This window comes from Giraffa tippelskirchi, chromosome 11 (assembly GCF_054371585.1).
Source record: "Giraffa tippelskirchi isolate mGirTip1 chromosome 11, T2T-mGirTip1v1.2.pri, whole genome shotgun sequence".
In the NCBI taxonomy this organism is placed as follows: Eukaryota; Metazoa; Chordata; class Mammalia; order Artiodactyla; family Giraffidae; genus Giraffa; species Giraffa tippelskirchi.
The window spans coordinates 144,899,812-144,920,452 of NC_137285.1; the positions used below are offsets into that span (position 1 = coordinate 144,899,812).

At 53.7% G+C, this 20,641-nt stretch overlaps 1 protein-coding gene across 2 annotated transcripts in view; it reads left to right on the forward strand.

The window, feature by feature from the left end:
- The first annotated feature begins 5,342 nt into the window (after positions 1–5,342).
- PRDM11 (PR/SET domain 11) overlaps positions 5,343–20,641 on the forward strand; it is an 83,411-nt gene continuing 68,112 nt past the window's right edge. The window contains exon 1 of one of the 2 annotated variants that reach the window (XM_081538309.1): positions 5,343–5,581. The gene's annotated coding sequence lies outside the window, so the exon portion shown is untranslated. Of the gene's footprint in view, positions 5,582–15,736; positions 15,873–20,641 lie in introns of those variants that run through there. The other variant, XM_081538310.1, reaches the window with a different exon arrangement.

The following is a 20,641-nucleotide window of genomic DNA, read 5'->3' on the forward strand; positions in this document are numbered from 1 at the left end:
TCTGAAAAGCTGAAGAACCAAGTGCAGGGTGCACAGCAGAGACAGAGTCACAGCCAAGACCATGCCACAGAACCAGTGTAAACGCTGCCCAATACTGCCGACAGGTACTATAGCTTGTACCACCAGCTGCTGCAGCTCTTGCGTATCCAGCTACAGGAACTCTTGCCCTCGACAACTGACTCTAGTGCACCCCGACTCTCAGTAGAAAGGATCGTCCAGGGTCCATGTCTCTACGCGTCACTAGATTCCAGTCCAAAGGGGGGGAACTCGTCTAATTGGCTGAGGCTCTATCGTGTGTCTGTACCTTACCTTTGAGCTACTATAACAAAACACCACAGACTGGCAACTTGAAAACCACAGAAAATCATTTCTCACAGTTCTGGAGGCTAGAAGTCCAAGATCAGACTGGGTCTAGTGAGGATCCACTTCCTGGTTCTTGAACGGCTGTCTTCTCGTTGTGTTGTTAAGGTGGGAAGGTCAGGGGAGCTCTCTGGAGTCTCTTTCATAAGGGCGCGAATCTCATTTATAAAGACCCCACCTTCATGACCTATGCACCTCCTGAAAGGGAATTTTTGATGTTTTCAGATTCTCTAGTGGGCATGGAGGGGAGGGGAACCTTCAACTCTCCAGGGCACAGAAGGGTGGGAATTTCCCGTCACTGGAAGGGAAGTCAGACGCTGGGCAGTCAGAAAAAAAGACAGGTCCACATCGACCTCATAAGCAGGGGGAAGTTAAATAACATGGCTTATGAACATACCTACCCACTCCCCTGGCACTTACTTGGTCAATGTTAGTAGCCACATGGCAGCCAAGGTGATGGTGTGAAAACATAAGTGAGATCCTGCGTTTCCCCAGCTGTAAAGCATCACTGGCTTCTACTGATGTTCAAATAATCCAAACCATGGAAAAGCGTGGTCTAGATCCAATCCTTTCTCCTGCCCGTCTCCTTCCCTGTCTCCCCTTCTACACTATGCTCTGCACACTAGCCTTGGGCCACCCCATACAACAAGCTTGGCTAGCTTCTGCTTCAGGGCCTTTGCACGGGCTGTGTCCTCTGCTGAGGGGACTCAACTACTCAATCGTGGGTGGGGCTGGCTCCTTCCCATTGATCAAGACTCCCATGAGATGCCACATCTCTGAGGCCTTCCCTGTCCGAGGTGCTAAAGCTGCTCTTTCACCCTCAACCTGCATCCTAATCATCTTACCTTCCCAGGAATGTGGTAGGCAGCCCATAAGGGGCAGTGGCTTCTGTAGAAAAGAGGAGTCTATTTCCTGCCAAAACTCAGCAGGGGATACGAATGAGGGATATCTTTGTGTGTGTGGGGGGGTGGGGGGTAGGGGATAGAGGTTTGTGCTTCCTGGGCAGTGGACAGGAGAGAGGCGAGCTGTTTGTCAGCAGAACCGAAAAAATAGCCACGATGATCTGACCCAGGGCATTTGATCTTAGTCGTCATCGGCAGCTGAGCGAGGAATCCCTTGGTTTTACGCCAGTCCCTCCTCCCTTCCAAGAGAGGAATCCCTCAGCTGTTGGGCGAGTGGACAAGACAAGATCAAAAGAGAACCGTGCCTGGCTTAACACAAGGCCCATGGAGTCCAACTCCCTTCAGCAACTCTTCCAAATGTGGATTTATTTTAAATATTTATTTCTTGCCATTAAAAGGGGGGAGGCATCTTTAATAAAAGGCAGATAAAACAAAGCTGAGTCAGTAGGATTAGAAGTGGGAAAGGAGGAATGAGGAGGGAGCAAGTGCCAAAGCTGTTGGGAATGGGGGTGGAATCTGGCCCTGAGCTTCCTGGCAACCTGCGTAAAAAGGGAAACCTGATCAGTTATGCAGCTCTTCTTGTTAGCTAGGGAGATGCTTGCCAGTTCCTCGAGGGAAATGCAGTTGATCTTTAGTCTGTTTTTTCCAGGCACTAAATCCTGAATGAAATTTCTCCCTCAAGGCTTTCCGAAGGGTCATTGATTGATGCAATAAACACTCGTCCGTGCTTTACAGCAAATGTGGAAGTGAATCTCCAGTGATCCAGGGGGCATTTATGTTGCAGCTCGTTGCATGTATGTTTTACTGGGTATCAGTAGTAAGTGAGAAAGGTCTCAGACTGGCTTTTCTTTCCGAAGATCTGAGCTTCATTCACTTAGAACATGTCGATGTCCTCACAGGGACATGGAGGTGACTGGGATTGTTGGTACATTTTTTGTAGGGGGCAGTCATGAAGAACCTGACCTCCCATCGCAAAGTTCTGGTCAGCTCCTATTGTGTGATATGCCCAAAGGAGAAACCAGGGAAATATTTTACCAACCGTTAGGCTAAAAAGTTGTATTATGGAGAAGGATGACAAAACAGAAATGTCCAAGAGCGCAAGGCACTGAGCAATGGAGTCAGGCAGATGGATTTGAATCTTATCCTACTGCTAACTAGCTGTGTGGCCTAGGACAAATTTCTTAACCTCTCTGAGCATGGTTTCCCTGTCTGCAAAAATAGTGATGATGCTGACTGCCTTGGATTACTGAGAGTCAAATGGTAAGGTCCCTAAAAGTGTGTGTCATGTGCTCTAGTCACTTCAACCCCCTTCGTACCGCCCAACCCCCAACTAGTTCTCAGGGGATCTGAGTGGAGCTCCTATTCATCCTTACTTCTGTGTTTCAGGCCCCACTCAGCCCACAGAGGGAGACTGAGGCACAGCCTCACAAGACCTACCTTGTCCAGACCACTTGTCTACCGTGATCACCTCCGGGCCCTCGGGTAATCACTTGAGGTAATTACCACTTTCTGCCCACTGACCCAGGGCATTTGTGCCAGCCCTTGCCTGCCTTGGGCTCCCAGAAACTCTCCCAGTCTTGTTTCAGACTCCTTCCCAACCCGTGGTGATGATCAGGGCAGCTTCTTGAGGGAACAAGGTAGGACCCCTGGTCCAAACTCTCTGTGTCACAGGAATAAGCTGGAGCCCAGACAGGAGAGTCACGTGCCCCAGGTTCTATGGCATGGGGTGGCAGGCTGGACCTCAGACCTGGGTCTCTGAACCATGCAGACTCTCTGTGCCCACCAAGTGTGATGACTGAAGACTCCTGGCCTGCAATGCCCAAGGACCCAGCCTCACTCCAGAGTTGGAGCCTGGAGACCGACTGCTCCTGGCAAAGAGAAGCCAGACTGGGCCAAATGGATGAGGAGATTTAAATAGAAAACCAGCACCACATGGAAAAATTCCCTCTTTGCCTCACTGCTCAGCTCATTCTCTCAAAGACTATTTTGCTTTTTGGAGGCTGTGAGCACCTTCTCTCTATCCTCTTGGCTTCCCGGCCTCCTCTCAGCTCCTCTGCCCCACCCACCCTTGAGGCGTCATGGCTGGCCACATTACACACCCTGGTGCTTTGAGACCTGCCGGTCTCTGCTAGTGCTGTTCGCCTTCCTGGAACACCGTACTACCGCTGGTGGAAATTCCAAGCCCCCCGTCAGGGCCCACCTCTGACAACCCTTTCCTTGGCGAATCCTTCTCGAGAGGAATAAATGGCTTCCTCCTTGGCGTCCTTTCCTCTTCCTGCGCAAGCACCTGGCCTCCAGTATAAAGCTTAGCACAGTTGCGTGTGCATTAATTATTGAATTAATTTGAGTAAGCTACCAGTTCCTCCATCTCCTGGCCAGACCAAGACCTCCTAAAAGGACCAGGTCTAACTAATCTTGGTACTCCCCAGGACCCAACACTCTGCCTGGTACGGAGCAGAAAGACACTCAGAAACACATTCAGACACTGTTATAGTTATATTGAAAGTCATATAATCCTGATGTTAATTACCATTACTTGAGCACCTACTGTGAGCAGTCTGATGCTAGGCTCTTTAAACAGTTTCATGCTCCTCACATGGAGCTGGCAATGTGGGCTGTTATTCGTGTGTCCCACTTTGCAGATAGGAAACTGAGGCTCCGAGAAAGGAAGTCCCTTACTCAAGATCACACAGGAAGTAGATGAGGGATTTCAAGAAGGTGTGTTTGTGATGCCAGAGTCAAGGGAAACAAAAGATGTCATACATACAGAGCTTCTTCCCTCAACCCCCAACTTCCAGACTCCAAGAGCTAGGAGCATGTCCTGGGGTCTGACCATGGATGCCATCTGGGACTCAGGCTCCCAGCCAGTAGGGAAACTGACAGGGAACTCCATCCCCGAGAGAAGATCTCCCCGGGGCGGTACCCACTGGAGGCCTCCTGTGCCAAGCCGTTCAGGGCTTCCTCGGACGTCTGACGGTCGGGAAGCCCCTCCCTAAGCAGCGCCCCGCCCAAGCGCGGTCCTGAGGTCAAATTCCTCCAGACAACTTTCTACTAGAGGTTACACCTCGGTTTCAGAGCCAGAGCTGCACGGCCTCCCCTGACAGGAGAGATCTCGCACTTGGGCCCCTTGCCTTGCAGACGCCGGAAGAACACGGCTATTTTTTGCCTTGCTTACGCCATCCCGCGGTGAGCTCTACTCCGTCCTAACCCGTCAGGTTTCTAAGCGTGGAATAAAGCCTTTCAAGCTTTTAAACACCGTCTTTATGAAAATTCCGTCCGATCTTTTCCTTGCTACCTTGTTGCTCTGCGATGTTGAATCCCATTTCACAGATGAAGAAACTGAGGACCCAAGCAAGCGATTTCGGTTTAAACATCTTTCCCAAGACAGCCCGGGACCAGCAAGTCCGGTTCTCAGGATCTCAATCTCGGTAACAAATTCCGACTTGAAGAACACGTGCGGTTGGCGACGTTAAAACCGCAGCCCCATGTCAATAGTTAACGTTTCAAATGAAACCCCCAAGCCCCCTTCCCCCAGCCTTCAGCGGGATGCACCTGGCCTTACAACTTCAGTTTGTATCTCCGAGTAGCTGGGCATTCAAAGGGTTAAACCGGATCAGGAGGGGGCCAGTTGCGGGCAGCGGAGCCAAGAAAGGGTTAAAAATATCAACACATTTACTCCCCGGTTTGGTTCACAAGGGGCAGCAACAGGAGTGGGGGAGCCAGGGAGCCCCCTCAAGGAATGACTTTTTAAAATTCTAGAACTTTTAATTCCGACCAAAAAAAAAAAGTGTCCCAGTTCGAAAGTTCTTTTAACCTTTTCTTTTTTTCATTATTATTTTTTTTTCTCGATTTTTCCGCGGGCTGGTTTATAAAAGTCGCCCTGTCCTTTTGGGTTCGAGGAACCAGGTTCCCCCCACCCCCGCTCCCCTCCAGGCAGGGCGCGGGGCGGGGGCGCCGAGGGGACCCCGGGAGTTTTCTCCCGGGGCCGGGTTGGGACGCGCGGCTGGTGAGTCCCGGCTCCGGGCCCCTGAATTGGGGGGTCCGCGTCTGCCCCAAACGCCGCTTTCTTCCGTTTTCCATGTCATTTCCTGTACTAATAAGATGGTGGTCAAAGCAGGGGAGGAGAGCAGCAGCGAGTCGCCGCCGCCGCCGCCGCGCCGAGGCTGGCGCTGAAACTTTGCCGGGGCCCAGCGCGCCCGCAGCGCGGCCGCTCCCGCCGCGGGGGCCGCCAGCCGGGGCCGCGCCGCCTCCGCCGAGCCGCCCGCCCGGGCCCGCCCGCGCCGCCCGGGCCCCGCGGCCGCCGCGGCGCTCCCGGGAAGGTGAGTCAGCCCCGGTAGCCACTGTGGCCATTGAAAATGGCTTCGGAAAGCGCTCGGCAGTTTGCCAGCGCGCGCGCTCGCGCGCGGGGGGCCGCCGGGGCAGGGGCTGCGTGCGGCCGCGGGGGCGACGGGCGGCCGGGGGTGCAGCGCCCGCGGCGCGGGGGGTCCGGGCGGCGCAGGAGCGGGGTGGTGGGGGTGGGGGGTGCGGCTTGCCCCGGCCCGAGGTGGGTTAACCCTTCGGCAGGTAGCTGCCGCCGCCGCTGCGGGACTCGGGGGCCGCCCCTCCGCCTCCTTCCTCCCCGCCCGCGCCCCGCTCGCTCTCTCGCTCGCCTTGTTACAATGTAGCCTTTGCTCTGCGCCGGCGTGCCGCCCGCTGACGGACGTGGCCGCCGACCAATGGGAGCGGCCGCCCGGACCCCGGGCGTTCGGGCTGAGAACGCGGAGACACGGGCGGGGCGGGGCGCCGCAGGCTGGACTGCTTGCCGCGGCCGCAGCTGCTGCCGCTGGCCTAGTTCTCGGGGGGCGGCGGGGGTGGGTGGCGCGCTGTGGGCTCGGCCACCGGGGGTGCGGCGGACGTGGGAGGCACGAGTCCTGCCGCGTTGCGGTGGGGCCCTCTTTTCAACGTGGTGCACGATTTCCCGGTAAACGTGGTCGCGCCGGGGGCCATTTCTTTTGACACATTTCGCATCCCAGGTGCGGTGTAGACTCTTTGGGAAATCACTCCGGAGTGTAGAGTCCATCCCCCCCCCACGCAATCCCCAAGGTAGTCTTCCCTGCAGGCACTTGGCGGCCGATGACCTTTCTCCGGTCAAGGCCAGCACGCCCCAGGCAAGTGGCTGCAAGGAACATACAGAATATCTTGAGCGCTGGTCGGTGCTGGTGGAAAAGTTGCTCGTGTCTTGTACGGAGGGGTGGGTTGGGCGACAGGGGCTTAGACCACCCCCGGGATGGGCTGGGACTTCAGGGAGAAAAATGTTAAACCTCTCTTCTTTCTCAGATGCTTGTTTCATGTGGAGTAAGGCTGTTGTATATAATTTAGAGTGGCTGAAAGGAAACACACCCAGCTCTTTGTCCACGGGGACGGGGAAGAATAAGACAGGGCTCTTGATGCCTGTAAACCTATAAATTGGGGGTTCTGTCTGTGCTGTAGCAAAAGAATTTTCTATGAAGCATGATGCCTGTGGCACCCAAGCTGTCCTTCACCCACGTTTCCCCTTGAGGGAAAGGAAGGGGTTGGGGCTAAGGGGTCCATGGGGCAGATGTAACTCTCCTTCCCTGGGGAGTGGGGCATGATTTTTGCTCACTGACTTTCTCAGAGGTGGGAGAGCAGAGTCCTGTGTAGGCACGTGTCTGTAAACCTTCCTCTCTGGAATAGAGCCCAGGCCGGTTGCTTTAGTTTAATGAAAAAGGGCTTCTCCATTGGAGTCCTCCTTCCCCTTCATACTGACCTGGGACTTTGGACTTGGCACGGTTACCTTTGACCTCTCCGGATCTTGCTCCTCCATCCCTAAAGTAGGGCCAACAAAGCCTGTCTGGGCAGGTGGTTGTGAGATGAAATGAGACAGCACAGAGACAGTGCCTAGCCCACAGCCCACAGTGAGTTAAGAGGTATTTTTCTTCCTGGGATTATTGCAGAACACCCTCCAGGGAATATCAGAATTGCCCAACAAGCCCCACCCAGATCCATTCAGTCCCAAACTTGCTGGGGCCTCCAAGGGGCAACTGAGGCAGAGTCTATGCTGCCTACCCTAATGACGTGCTCAGAGATGGGGGCTCCCCTCACTGGTCCCAGGAGTCCTTCATCAGCCCTCACAGCTATCACTTACATACTATTCTGACCTGAGTTACAGTTCTGTCCTCTTGACCCTTTGCATTGATGTGTTTCATAAATTTGTTGTCTTTGATGTCTAGTAAGACTTCTATCTTCTGAATCTTTCCTCACCTGGACTTAAATGGGGGAGGGGGGTTCCCCTGGCTCTAAGTTCTTGGCAAGTGTGAAGGAAGTGAAGACCACTAGACAAGTAGGCAGGAGTCATTCCTGTTTATTCAGCTGCCTCTTTGGCTCGTTCTCTTGACTATCTCATAGTTATGACCCACACACAGAGTCCGAGGCTGTTCTATCATTTTCTTCCCTAAACCACCTCCAGGGCTCTCATCTTGGCCAAGGCTACCACCATCTTGCTAGTCCGTAAGGCAGAAACCTTGGTGTCTCCAATCCCACACTGCAATCCACTGTATTTCCAGATTTAGGGAACTTGAGCCTATGAAATTGAATCCATCCACTTCTCTCTGTCTTCTCTTCCCAAGCATCTTGGTCAAGCACCGTTGTCTATTCCCAAGACAATAGCACGAGCCTCCTAACTCCACCTGTGACCTCCCCTCCACGTCAGTCTTAGGATGGCAGAGTGATCTGTTCCCAAGAAGCTCACAGCAGACTCCCCATTTCTGCATAAAGCATTGAAAAGTCTTCTCAGTACTTGTGGAGTAAAGAACCAAATTGTTCCCATGGTTTAGAAGCCTCTGAGTGATGTGGCCCCTATCCTTTCCTTGGCCTCATCTTCCATCTTCCCTAGATCTCTCTCTTCTCTCCTGCACGTGTCAGTCCCTTCTTCTGGAATACTGAAACGGTTGTGATCTAATGAATGAGTTAAGGTTGGGGGAGAGCAAGATGAAGTGAGTGTCTGGTGGTACTTAATGCTACACCCTAAATATTTCCAGTTCCTCCAGTCAGGCACATGTAGGACTGACTGTAGCTCCCCTTGTGCTGGGTGGGGCTGTGTGACTGGCCGGTGAGTTGTGAACTACAGTGGCCCATGCCACTTCTGGTCCAGAGCATCTGGTTGCTAGTGTGAGACCCTCCTGAGTGCTCTTTTCCTGTGGTGTGGCAACTGGCAGGAGGTAGGGTTGGTGGCTGCTTCTGCTGGCCTGGGTCCCTGTGTCCCTACCTGAGTGGAGCCTCCTGGTGCCCCCTGATGGACGTGCAGCATGAGTGATGGTTAAGCCTTTGCTGTTTCAAGCTGCTTAGATTTGGGGGTTGTTTGTTACTGCAGCATAACCTAGCCTGTCCTGACGTATACAGAGACTGGGGGAGCATTCTAGGCAGAGATAAGTACACACACACAGGCTTGGAAAAGCTCATCCTCAGTGGCCAGGGTGATCTTTTCGACAAATAAATCTGAGTCTGTCAACCCCTGCCCAAAAAGCCTTCTGGAATCCTTCAGTTGCCCTTCAGACACCATGGGGACACCATCTTGAATCCCTCCATATATCATGTTCAGCCTAACATAGTACTTTACTCATGTTTCCTCTGCCCTGGCCATGCATTCCATTTCACCTGTGTAGCTCTCCACATCCTTCATCGTTCAGCTTCAGCATCACCTGGTCAGGGAAGCCCTTCCTGGTTAGGTCAAGCCCTCTACTGCAGTCTCTCACGGCCCATGTACCTTTCCTTTACAGCACTCATCTTAGCGGTGCTTTTACATTCATTGGTGTGTTTATAGATTGCAGGCTTCCCTGGTGGCTCAGTGGTAAAGAACCCACCTGACAATGCTGGAGACTCGGAGTCAACCCCAGGGTTGGAAAGATCCCCTGGAAAAAGAAATGCAACCCACTTCAGTATCCTTGCCTAGGAAATCCCATGGACAGAGGAGCCTGGCAGGCTACAGCCCATGGGGTCACAAAACACACTGTTTAGCGACTGAACGACAACAACATTGATTGCAGTCTTATTCTTTCATCAGACCATGAGCTCTGTGAGGGCAGGGCCTGGTTTGGTGTGTACATGCCGCTGTGTCTCCAGTGTCTGTGCACATGAGTTGCTCAGTAAATACCTTCTGATGAATCTCTGAGCATTGGCTGCAGGCTCATGATGTGCTGGGAGCTGAGGACAGGATTCATTATAAACACTGCTTCCCTGGGGTGTGGGCAGGTAGGCCCAGCAGGAAGGAGGTGTCAGGTGTGGCAGGAAAAGTGATTGGCCCGTAGAGTACAGATACCAAGCTTCCCATATTTATAGGTGTTCATACCCCCAGAAGGACTGTGTTTCTGTGATGTATGAGAGAAAATTACAGGAGGGCCAAGAGGGTGAGATTTCGCAGGTTGTTGAGGTCTCTGATCTGGAGAGTATATGATTTCGTGAAGAAACTGCACAATAAGAGACCCAGGGCTGTTGAAAATGAAGGTCACGGTGATGAAGGCAGCTAATGTTTACTGAATGCTTACTGTGTCCTAGGTATGGTCCTAAGCATATCATGTACCATATGCAGAAAACCGAGATAGGTATTATTTCCATTTCACAGATGGGGAAACTGAGGCCCCAAGAGGTGATGGAAAGGATCCAGGGCTACACAGTGATGTAGCCAGGATTGGAACCCTGGATCTGATGCCATCTTCCTAGGATGCCCTCTTAGAGTGAGGGCAGAGAACTCCAGACCCATTAAGGAGAAGCCGCTTTGGAAAAGTCACATGGGGCTATAAAGTTTCCTGGAGGTAACCCACCTAACATCGCGTTTGAGCAAAAAGGTTCTTGGCTCAGAGGTGCCTGGTAGCCTTGGTGCCAGGGCTTGTTTAGAACCATCTGGTGCCTCCTCCATCCCTGTTGGGGCCTAGGAGTCCTTAGAGGCCCCAGAATCCTGTGTTCTTAGAGTGGGCCTGGGAGGGACTTCCCTACAGCTGGTCTGTGGCTGCACCGGAAAAATAAACTGTGCAGAAAGAAAAAAAAAACAATGAAGAAAAAAGAAAAATGTGCTGTTATTTTTAAAAAGCCTGTTTCATATTGCAGATTTATATCTGCGTCGAAAAGGCCAGCATTCACAGAGGCGGTCATTCGTGGTGGCATGTCCAGGGCTAAGGCTCTGTAAGAGGGGAGGCCTGGGGCATCCTTCCTTCATTCTTCCTTCGTTCATCAGATGGTCAGTGCACACAACCAGGCACTGTGCTGTGCTTAGGGGTGCAATGCGAAAGCCAGTCCTTATCCCTCCAGAACTCACTGATCAGTCTGGGGAGGTGGGCAGTTAACCAAGCAGTTTCAGGTTACAGCAGAAGGGGACAAGAGAGTGGGCCACAGACTCTAAATCAAGGAAAGCTTCCCTGAGGGGGAGGCCTTTCAGCTGGGTTTTGAAGGATGAGTAGGAGTTGGAGAGAAAGGAAGGCATTCCAGCACGGAGTGTGGCTTGTACAAAGGCATGTGCACACAGAAGGGCTTGGGGAGGCTCTGGTAGTTCACTTGGCTGAAGGATGTGGGAAAGGGAGGAGGTGAAGGGAGATGAAACTGGAAAGAAATAATAGTGATGATAATAGTAATATGACTAACACACCAGTTCTGAGCCTGCCTCAGGGCCTTTGCACTGGTTGTTCCCACCGCTATAACACTCTTACCCATTATCTCCATGGTAGGCTCCCTCACCTCCATTGGGATTTGCTCAAACGTCACCTTCTCATGGGCACTTTCTTGTTTAAAATCACCACCCCTGTCTCCTGATCCCCCTGTTTCCCTGCCTTTTTTTTTTCCTCCATAGTGCACAGCATGTATAACATGCCTTGTGTTTGGCTTATTTATATTGGTTTTGGCTGCCTCCCTTAATTATACTATAAGTTCCCAGAGAGGGGGGAGTTTTGTCAGTTTTGTTCAGGGCTGCATGAGCAGTGCATGGCACATAGTAAGGCCTCGTATTTGTGGAATGAGTGAATGAACTGAGCGCTTACTGTTAATATATGCAAAGTCCTTCATGACATGTTTTCTATTTCATCTTCCCAGCAGCACCCTGAGATTGGTGCTATTATTTCCCTTTAGGAGCCTGAGGCTCAGAGAGGTGGAGTAACTTGCCCAAGGTTTCCCATTTGGTTGGCAGCACCGTTGGGATTTGAACCCAGGTCTCCTGGCTTCTGAGCCCTCCCACCTAACACGGAGACTCTATCCCAGCCAGATTGTAAAAGGTTATGACCACTCTGCAGAGGAGTTTATACTCTGTCTGTGGGGCCTCTGGGAGCCACAGAAGGTTTTATGAGGAGAAAGCTGACATGGAGAGCAGACCGAGGTCCCAGTCGTCAGCAGCAGCGGCAGCTTCGGTGTGAGGCTGGAGGCAGGGAGGCCAATTAGGAGGCTGTTACAGCAGTCAGGGTAGGAGAGGGTGAGGATAGGGACATGGTGGAGGCCATTCCAAAAGCGAAGGTGGGGGCGGGGGGAGAGGACTTGGCCCTCCGCACTGAGACTCAGTGCAGTTAGGTTGGAGCACAGTTCTGGGGGCTGCAGGCTTCCTGGAGTGTGTCTGACTTCACTTCTGAGCAGCCATGGCACCCCCAGATAAGATGCGGCAAAGTCCCTTGGACTGGCCTCTTGGCAGCCGAGTAGGATGGCCAGCGAGTGTGTGGGCGGGGCGCCCTGGAGCGGGGCGTGGCCTCAGGTTCAGCCCCGCCCCCGCTCTGCCGCTGGGAGATGCCAGTAAGAGGCTGCCCCTTTTGGGGTTGCCTGTCTCATCTGCACAGTCGGGGTGATAATGGTGCTGGCCTCACAGAGCTCCCCGGGAAGCAGCACCAAGCACCGGTGTGGCACAGGGCCAGCTCTGGGGGGAGCCAGCTCCTTGGATGTGAGATCGCGACCACAGGGGAGGCATCTCCCAGGGCACTGACATAATCTTGTGCCACTTGCCAGGGACAGCACTGCCCAGAGATGGGAGGGTGAATAGTCACAGGGGTCTCTACTTAAAGGTGACCTGACCATACCTTCAGACACTTATACTCCCCCAACAGGCTTGTGTTCAAAGCCAAACAAGCTTGGGCCTCAGTCTGCCTTGCTGTAAACAGAGACGGTAATGTCGGTCCCGCGTTACCTGCTGTGGAAGAAAACTCCTTCCTCTGTGTTTTTTCAGGACCACATTTTAAGAGGAACATGTTTTGAGTATCAGGGCACTTGACATTGGCCCCATAAGGTCTCTTGGATGAGGAAACTTGGGTTCAGAGAGGGCAAGTGACTAGCTTCAGATCACACAGCCATCATCTAATCTTTCCAATCACCTGACGAAACCCACCTTAACAAAGGAGGCTTTAGGGGGCCACCGCCTTGTGTTATGTAACAGTTCCCTGCAGGGCCCCTGGGTGCTTTCAACACAGGATTTGATCATAAGCTCTTGGCTCCCCTGGTGGCTCAGATGCTAAAGAATCTGCCTGTAATGCGGGAGACCTGGGTTCAAACTCTGGGTTGGGAAGATCACTTGGAGAAGGGAAAGGCTACCAGCTCCAGTATTCTGGCCTGGAGAATTCCATGGCCAGAGGAGTCTGGCGGGTTACAGACCCTGGGGTCACAAAGAGTTGGACACGACTAAGAGACTTTCAGTTTCACAGTTTCCCTGCCGGGCCCCTCGGTGCTTTCAACCCAGCATTGATTATAAGCCCTTGGTTTTGGGTCCCTCCCCTCACCCAGGAACCTCACGAATCAGATCTGACTGGTACATCTTGACTAAGAGCCTCCAGTGGAACGACTCTGGGTGAGGGCAGCAGAGGTGGAGAAGGACGGAGGGCCGCTCGCTGTCTTGCTCCCCAGTGTCAGCCCCAGGTCAGGGTGGGTGCTGAGGGATGGGAACCCTGATTGAAAGTGAGGCACCCCTGGGCCTCTGGAGCCTTCGGTGGCTTCTAGGGCTTTCCCTTCCACCCCTCTCGCGCATACCCTAACCTGACCCATAAGGGCAACCCAGACGTCTCCCCGACTTCACACTTCTCCCACATCCTTGATCGTTGGCCTCTGAGGCGAGCAGGACCACTCTCATAACGCCCAGTTTACAGCTGAAAAAACTGAGGCTCAGAGATAGGAAGTGACTTGCTAGAGGTCATGCAACTTAGGGTGCGACCAAGCTAACATTCTAAGTCCAAACCTAGCATCTCTTCCTCTGCACCCCAGGCCTCCACTTCCTAGAATCAGAGCCCAGGGGGGGCCTCTGAGAGCGTTTGGCCCTGTCCTTCCCAAAGGACAGGCTGTCTGGCCCCTGCTTACATGTCTGCGGTGGCTGGGGCTCGCCCCGTTCTGGGGGTACGGAGGCAGCAGACCGCAGGGGATGTGCATGAAGGAATGGGGGGTGGGAGGGGCTGCTGCTGACCCACAGACTGCTTCTTCCAGGCAGGGTTGGGGGCGAGAGGGATCAGCAGGCAGGCTATCAGCTTGTCTTGGGCTGGGCTGCTGTGGACGTCACTGACCAAGTATATATGGAACCACCCCCACGATGTCAGCTTCCCCAGAGCAGCTTCTCTCACTATCTCGTACTTTTCCCCAAGGAAAAGTGCTGAGGGCTAGGAAGGGATCCTGCTGCCTGATGCCCAGGGGATGGAAATGGCCAGCTTGGGAGGCTCCGGGACGGCTGCAGGGCATGGGGAGCGGCCCACCCAACCCTCAGCCTCAGCAGGGAGTGAGCCTCTCGTAGGGGCAGCTGACTGGGACCCGGCCCGGCTGGACTCAGCGTTGTCGTGGCCCAAGGTACAGGGCGGGTGGGCTCTGGGTGGGTGAGGGAGGAGTTGAAGGCTGGGACCCCACTCAACCACACAATCCAGAACTTCACTGCTCCAACCCCACCAAATGGGGCTTTTCCTGGGGTGGATCAAGGCCCTTCCTCAGATCAGCTGTGTCCCAGAGGAAAAGTCAGAAGGGGCTGATATCTGGGGAGGAAGTGAAGAGATTCAGAGGCTGAAGGTGTCATAAGGCAGAAGCCCCTTAGCCTGGGGTAGGGGAGGGCAGGGCAATGGGATCTGCAGAGGAAATCAGCCAACTCAGCAACTGAGCAGAATTTACCCCTATAAGAAGATGTTGGGTCTTGCAAAGGGAGGATGAGCAGAAAGGGAAGATCCAAGTCAGAATTTTGGACTGGGCGATCCCAGGTCTTTTGTAAACACTGTGCGGGCATGCATGCAAAGTTGCTTCAGTCCTGTTCGGACTCTTTGCAACCCCACAGACTATAGCCCGCCAGGCTCCTCTGTCCATGGGATTTCCCAGGCAAGAATACTGGAGTGAGTTGCCATGCCTTTCTCCAGGGAATCTTCCCGACCCAGGGATCAAACCCACATCTCCTGCAGCTCCTTCATTGCAGGGAGATTCTCTACCACTGAAGCACTGAGGAAGCCCTTTATAAACATCAGTAACAGCCAAACCTGGATGAAGCTTATAGGTGTGTATGAGCCCTGCCTGAAGCAGGGTGCTGCCCAAATCATCTTATTAGCCTCAGTTTACAGAGCAAAGATTGAGGCCCAGAGGCATGAGGTGACTTACCCAAGGTCACACAGCTATTAAAGGCTGAACCGGGATTTGAACCCGGGTTAAGTCTGATTCCAGAGGCCGAGCTCTTCACCACTCTAAGGGACTGCCTTGCTGTTACTGCAGTGGGAACTGTTGTCAGGAGCCTGTGCTGGGGGGTATGGTGGGCTGGAGGGCTTGCAGATTCCAGAAGTGTGCTCCGTGATGCTGGGCAGTACAGAGAAAGAACAACATGGACCAGTAGTGACATCAGGCCAGTTACACTCTCTGCTTCTACATGCTCACCTGAGGAATGGGGGTGCCTGGCGCAGGTGCTGTCCCCGTTATTGGGTTGCTGGGACCTTCCCATGCAGCATTTGGGTCGGCACTTGTTCAGGGAGCACCCCTTTGGGCTCTGGAGGTCCAAACATAAACATAATTTGGATGGGCCCTGCCCTGGAAACACCAGGAGCAGAGTCCCCCAGGGCCAGGTAGAAGGTGGTCCACAAACTACTGCCCATCCATGAGTTTCCTGTTACTGGGCCATGGGAACCTAGGTGCAGACCTTAGAGTAAGTGTTGAGAAACTCATATCGCAACTTGACACTGCTGCATCATTTTTTATTGTAATTTACAAAAGCATCAGTTGGCAACAGATTGGAAAACTTAAAAAAAAAAGTCTCTTTACCATAAATAGCTTGAGCAGCTCTGGCCCAGATCCTAACTGTGATTGAAGGTAGGAAGTGCCCTGCTTCTCAGAGACAAGGTGGGGAAGGGAGCAAGTATTCTGCCTTGGTGGTGGGGGAGGAAGGGGGGTTAGGCTTCCCAGAAGTGCTGTTGAGCTGGACCTTGAAGGAGGAGTAGGAGTTTCCCGGGTAGGGGAAGAGGGAAGGACGTTGTTGGCACCGCGAACAGTATGTGCAAAGGCAGGCGACGTGAGGATCTGAGGGTTCAGGGCATGGAAGGTGATCAGGGTGTTTGGAGAAGAGGTGGTGGACTGGCCTTGGAGAAGCAGGTCAGGGCCAGCCCAGGAAAGCCTTGAACGCTCAGCTAAGGAGTTGAGACCTCAAGAGTGCCTGGGGTAAGAGGTCATGAGGTGGGAGATAAGATCACGGCTGCGTGGGCACTTTAAGGACTGAAGGGGCCATCCGTGTGGAAGTTCCCTTTGGTCTTCGGCCTTGAGGGAGGCTGCCTCATGGTCCCCAGTGGGGTGAGTGGCTGGTAAGCAGACTCCAGAGTTCAGCTGGTACTTAGTTGCTCCAGGAGTCAGTCCGGGCTAGACAGGCAGGCTGTTCTCCGGTGTGAGGGGCAGGCCTTCCCAGGCTGTCCTGGTCAGTGGGTCGGCATCTGGTGTGGTTGGATGGCTGTGGCAGAACCCTTTTGTCCTCCCCCGCCCAAGCTGCCAGTGCTGCGAGCGCACGGGTTGTGTCTGCCACCTGTAGGAGTCCAGGGCCGTGTTTGGGAGGGGGAAGGCCTTTGGCCCGGGGCTGAGTTTGGGGGCTTGGCCAGGCCCCAGGAGCCTGGTACGTGAGGAGCCTGGGGTTCGCTTAAGAGGTGAGCCATGGACGACAGCCTGAAGCTGCTTCCTGCATGAACCCTCTCTGATGGGCCAGAGCTGAGCTGAGGCCTGCTTTTGAGGCCTGAGGGCTGGATGCTTGGTGGAGGTGGCGAGGCAGGGTTGATGTCCCCATGAGGCCAGCTCCCGGGAGCAGATGGTGCAGTGGCTGGGCGGCAGAGTTCCTGCTCTGGCCCAGCCTCCTGTTCCAAGAGGAGGTAACTGCCCTGTCCCGGGGCCTCGGGGAACAGACCACGGTGCTCCTGGGGCTGCATGTGGCCACAGGTCCTCCCCCCGCAGGGAGCTTCGGGGAGGACCTCCCCCGCCCGCCCCACCTACACTCTCCTCCTCGGGGCTCTGCGCGGGGTGGCCCAGTCTCTGGCTCCCTCCCTGCAGCTCCCTGTCGGTGGGGCCCCACGCAGCAGGCCTGGCTGTCTGGCTGCCATTCAGCAGGAGTCCAGCAGGCATTTGCTGGAGTCACTGGTGTGCTTTGGTTTTGACTGTGGCCTTGGTGGTGCTGGAAGGGACTTCCCTGGTAGCGACTGCCTACGGTGCGGGAGACCTGGGTTCGATCCCTGGGTCGGGAAGATCCCCTGGAGAAGGAAATGGCACCCCACTCCAATATTCTTGCCTGGAAAATCCCATGGACGGAGGAACCTGGTAGGCTACAGTTCATGGGGTCGCAAAGAGTCGGGTACGACTGAGCGACTTCACTTTCACTTTGGTGGTGCTTGGAGGCTTCAGTCCTCACAGCTCCCTGGCCCTCTGTGCCGTAGGCCGGCCCCACACTCGACCTGGTATTGCCAGAGCCCGGGGTCTCCCCAAGGCAGGAGAGGGCGGCTCTGGGGCAACTGGACTCCCTGGCTCCCACCCTCCAGGCTTTGTCCTGCTGCCCCGGCCTCTCCTAGAGCTGGCGCTTCTCACTGTGAGCAGTGGGTGGCACCGTCTTGCTTCTTGCCCGTCCCTCTCCTCACAGGCGCCCCTCCGAGTCTGTTCTTCATGGGCTGTGTGGCCTGCCTTCCCAGGTGCGGCCCTCTGCTCCAGCGTCCGCTGGCAGTGACCGAGCCTTGCTGTTTCTCCCTCCAGCCTCCCTGTAGCTCTGTCACCCGCCCCTGCTCCAGCTCCCTGGGCTGGTGAGGCCAGGACTTGCTGGCCCGTCTCCCAGGGTCCCCTTCCCCAGTTTCAGGTAGAAACCAGACTCCCCCTGGCACTTCTCGGCGGCTCCCTGCCTGCCCCCACTGAGCACCCTGGCCCTCGGTCAAGGACAGTGGCCCAGAAAGGCTCCTTTGCCCTTTTGGATGGACTCGCTCCTGTCTTGCAGCAAGTGTGGCTGCTTTTGGCTCTCGGGTGTGGCCGCCTCCTTTTCTCATGCGTGGTGTGGATGAGGCCTTGTGTTTTGTGGGGAGTCTGAATGGTTCACAAAGGAGCTACGTGGATGATATCTCATTTCATTTTCACAGCAGGCTTGGGAGGTGGATCCTGTGAGCCCATTTTGTGGATGAGGTAGTTGAGATTCTGTAGGGTTCAGTGACTTTGTCACAGTCTTGTAGGAAGTCAGGGGCAGAGCTGGAGCTTGGACCCATACCTCTCAGCTCTTTTCTTTTTTTAAATATGTGTTTATTTACTTGGCTGTGCCAGGTCTTGGTTGCGGCATGTGGGATCTAGTTCCCTGACCAGGGATTGAACCCCGGGCCCCCTGCATTAGAAGCGTGGAGTCTTAGCTGCTGGACCACCAGGGGAGTCGATCCTGGCTCTTTTCTCAGCCCCGTCGCTGTCCTGAAGGTGAGAGCATCGTTGATCTTGGCTTGTTATAGTGTCGGGATCCAGGTGCCTGACTGGGACTAGGGCTCCAGCCAGGGCTGGGGCTCGGGCTGTTGGATTAGGTCAGGCTCCTCGTGTGGCCTGGGCTCCTGTCTGGGCTCAGTTTCACAGTCAGGTGCGTTCAGCCCTGTAAGTGTTTCACATCCACTTTCTCCTTCCTTCCTGAATTCCTGCCCCCAGTGTGAGGTCTTCCCAAAGACATGGCCCCGATCCTGGGAGTCCAAGCCTGATGCTAGACATGCTGGCCGGGGGCCGGGGGTTGTTTGGACAGAGGGGCCAGGACTGGGCATTACTAGGGCAAGCGGGGGGGAAGCTGGGCGGCAGGAGGCGGACTCAGAAGCTGGCCTGTGGGCCTCTGACACACCAGTGTCACTGTGAGGGTCCACAGCTCCCGGCCTCTCCCTCCTCCAGGGTCTGAGATTGTGTGCTTCTTTAAAACCATTCACAGTGCGGGGACAGTAAGGGCTTTTCTCCTACTCCCCTGACAAGGCAGTGAGGTTCAGAAGGGCTGGACCCTTCCATCCTGTGGTAAATCCTTCCACCCCAATGCACGGGCTTGCACACATCCACGGACCAGTAGCTCACTGTTCCCAACACATCTTCTTGTATTTTTATTATGTTATTTTACTAAGTTTAAGTTATATAAAGAATATACAGATACATTTTTGCTATAAAAAGTCAAGTATTATTTAAAAAGTGAAACATGATTTTCCTTGATCACCATAGCATTCCAACCCCCTCCTCTGCAGGGCTTGTCATCAGTTATTACTTTGGTGTATATACTAGATCTTCGTCTGTACGTTGCCCACAGAGCCTATAGGAATATGCACCATTATAGCATGTGTATGTTCATGCATATGTACATTTCAACAAGTGGTTTCATCTGAAAATTGCTTTTCTCACTTAACTTTGGGTCTAGGAAATCTAGTCATAGTTTTATATAGTGAGGTTACCATAATTATTTTCTTTTCTTTTTTTTTTTTAAAAAAAACAGATACATAGTAGTGTACCATTGTAAATCACTGTAAATCAATGAATAGTAAATCATCGGAAAAGGCCCTGATGCTGGGAAAGATTGAGGGCAGGAGGAGAAAGGGAGGACAAAGGATGAGATGGTTGGATGGCATCACTGACTCGATGGACATGAGTTTGAGTAAGCTCCGGGAGTTGGTGATGGACAAGGAGGCCTGACGTGCTGCAGTCCATAGGGTCGCAAAGAGTCGGACACAACTGAGCGACTGAACTGAACAGTTCAGTGTGTCAGTGGAGGGAATTATCATTTATGTAGCCATTCTCTTACTGCTGTACATTTAGCTTAATTCTAATTTTATTCTTGTGCTGCTGCTGGGTTATGGGAGCCAGTTGCATTTTTTAAAAATTGCTGTGCAATATTTAAAATCTGTCCACTGAGGCTTTGCACAGAACCAAATGTCTCCCTGGGGATCTCCCACTATTCCTGCATCTCTTATTTAGCCAGAGAGAAAGTCTGCTCCCTTGCCCTCTGCCAGTCCCCAGAGAGCTGGAAACAACAACCATGGCCCCTAGAGTCTTCTCTTTCACACTTGGGTTTCTCTACCCTTACTCAAAAGGTATGTTTTTCAGCGCCTCCTCCTGTCTCTGGTGGCTATTGTGATAAGTAAACTTTGGAATCCAAATGCCTTGGTTCAGATCCTGATGTTTCTGGGAAATTGACTTAACTTCTCTGTGCCTAGTTTCATCCTTTGTAAAACAGAGATAACAGTGGCATGTGTAGCACTTCCGTGAGGACCAAGTAAACTAACATGTATAAGGTGCACGATGCTGGTAAAAATCCCAAGCATGTTATTATCCTGGGGTCTCTTGCCCGTGTTAGCTCCAGACCCACCTCTGAGGGCAGATGGCCTGTGTTCCCTGTGGGCCGCCTGGGATGGCTCCAGCCTTTCCAACAGCTTCAGCCCACTGTCCACTGATTTCCCAGAGGAGGCTGCTGCCTGGGAAGGCAGCGGATGATCAGATTTCTGCCTGGCTCGGCCCTGTCGGTTCTGGATCGAGGCCTACGGGGAGGGAAGGAGGTCAGCCTGACCCTCTGCTTGGTGATGGTGGCCAGGAACCTGGTAATGTAACCCCATACCTTGGGCAGATTTACCGACTCTCAATGGGGCCTGTTGTGGCCAGGGATTTGATCTCCCTTGGCCTGCAGGGTAAGCAGGAGAAGAAAGCCGCCCAGGGCCAAGCTCTCCCCTGAGAGCCCTGGGGCCCCTCTGGACCACACTAGCTGGTCCAGGCCTGGGTTTACCTTTCAGCCCCTGGGGTGAATCTGCAGCTCACCATCTAGTTAGTGCTGGAAAGGATGGCCCCTTTGCTCTTTTTCTCACACCTCCATCCCTCTCCCCTCCTTTTAGGTTTGAAACGTCCTTCATGCCACCATCTAGTCAGCTCTGCACAGCCATCCTCTGAAGTAGGCAGCCTGATCAAGGCCATTTCACAGATGTGTA